Source organism: Echinops telfairi, unplaced genomic scaffold (assembly GCF_000313985.2).
Source record: "Echinops telfairi isolate 266 unplaced genomic scaffold, ASM31398v2 ScPeMD7_7467;HRSCAF=8505_1, whole genome shotgun sequence".
Taxonomy (NCBI): domain Eukaryota; kingdom Metazoa; phylum Chordata; class Mammalia; order Afrosoricida; family Tenrecidae; genus Echinops; species Echinops telfairi.
The window spans coordinates 7953047-7955330 of NW_022111368.1; positions in this window are offsets into that span (position 1 = coordinate 7953047).

Genomic DNA, 2284 nt, shown 5'->3' on the forward strand with positions numbered 1-2284 from the left:
TCTCTCTTTCTCCTGCCTCCCTGGGAGACATTGCAGTTGACAAGACACAATGAACTACACTAGTACCCTGAGCTGGAGGAACCATGTGGAGACCCATGCCAGTGCTTTAAGATGCTTACAATGCCACTGGATCCACAAGACTTCCTACCCATTGGCCTGTGATTTTCCTGCATTTGGTGTCATTGCATGTGTTTCATCAGTCTGAAGAGGACTTTACAGATTGGTATCAGACATATGGGCTAATATCAGACCTATGCACTTGATCTGGACTGGGCTGGGATGTTTTCTCAATATTCAGTTGCTCTTCTATATAAAGCTGTTTATTATACACATATGAGTCTCTGTGAATTTGCTTCTCTAGTCTACCCAGACTGACACTCTCCCTCTTTTCCTCCCTCCCAGGCCAGTACCAGTGCTTTAACAGTTGTCTGTCCTCTGCCCTCTCAATAGCTGCTTTTGCAAAGTGATAAAGACGTGCTGTTCCTTCCAGGTGTGATTGAACTTTGGGAGAAAACCCAGATTTTTAAGGCATGATTGAAGAAATGGTAGCTGTGAAGTTTCAGGCATAAGTAAAATACTTAAGGGAGGTGCTTTCTCATTGTGTGTGTGTGTGTGTGTGTGTGTGTTTTCACTTCAAAATCCAACTCAGGCAAACAATCACTCAAAGAACAGAATTAAAATGGGCCTATATGTGCATGTGCAGAATACCTATTTCACGTGTGTGTGTGTGTGTGTGTGTGTGTGTGTGTAGGGGGTACCACAATGTGTTTTTATTGTTGAACTAAGTTATGAAGATCATAGACACTCAATGTCACATAGCACTTAATGATCATCCTATCTAGTCATCAACCTGGGGCTGTGTGATATTGCTCCATATTGTCCTCATCAAATGCTCCAACAGGACACTGTTACTTCTCTGGAAAGTCTCCTCTTGTTTGACAGGAAGTTCTTCCTTGTAAAGGACCCAAGTCTCTCTCTCTCTCTCTCTCTCTCTCTCTCTCTCTTCTACCTGTGACTTCTGATTGCTCCTAGTTGACAAAATTCAAAACAAAACAAAATAACTGACATCAAGTTGATGACAACTCATACGTGGCCCTATAGGACAAGGTCGACTGCCCCCTGAGTTTCTGAAACTATAATTCTTTGTGGGAGTAGAAAGCCCCATCTTTCTCCTGTGGAGGGGCTGGTGGTTTCCACCTGCTGACCTTGAAGTTAGCAGCCCAACACATCACCACTATGCCCAGCAGGACTCCTTGGGTGACAAAGGACAAGCCTAAATGTTCTCCCACTACACAACCCTTCAGATGTTTGACATCGGTGGTCATGTCATCCCGGCACCTAAACCAAGAAATTAGAAAATGGATACAGTATCATAATGAGAGAGAGAGAGATGCGTTTCACAAACATAAACAAATGAAATAAGCTGTGTATGTTACAGACTGTGGATATAGGAGTGGGAATTGAACCAGCAGTGGTGAATTTGAGATAACTTCTGGCCTCGTTTTGGCGGATGATATTGGTGTTCACCAGGATGTACACTGACTCCGAGAAGGCAGCCTTTGCACTCAAACCAAAAGAAAAACCACACCTCAAGCTTCGAACTCCCTGCCCCATCGAGATGATTCCAACTTACAGTCACTCCACAGGACGGAGTAGGACTGCTCCCAGGGGTTTTCCGAGACTGTCAATCTTGTGATTAGCAGCCGGACCCATAATACATTGCGCCACCAGGACTCCTTTCCCTCATGTAGACTCCGCAATTAGCTTATAATAATAACAAAGATTTCTAGTACATCATGGCAGTAACAAACAGCCGCAGAGCACAGGCACAGCAGATGAAGAGTTTAGTGTATGCGTACCTGTTTCCCCTGTGGGAAGTTCTAATAAAATTGACATTGCCTCCACAAAACACATTTTGGTGTTGTATTCTCGGGAGTGTAACATGATGTTCTAGTGGCTGTGGGACTGAGGCCTAATATCTTACTCCCAGCATTGGATTCCACCACCTATCTGCCATTTTGCCATTCTGTGGTGGCATACATGTTGTGTGACAGTGGAAGCTCTGCCAGCAGCCTTTCAAATGTCAGTGGGTCGGCCAGTGTGGACAGGGTTCAGCTGAACCTCCACAGTACAAGACAAGGCAGGAAACCTGGTAATACACGTCTGAAAAGCAGCCAATGCAAACCTTGCGGATCACGGCAGACTATGATCTGATACAGTGTGGAAGAGGAGCCCCTGGGTCGGACTGTCAGACCCGACAGCAGCACCGATGGACTCCCACAGA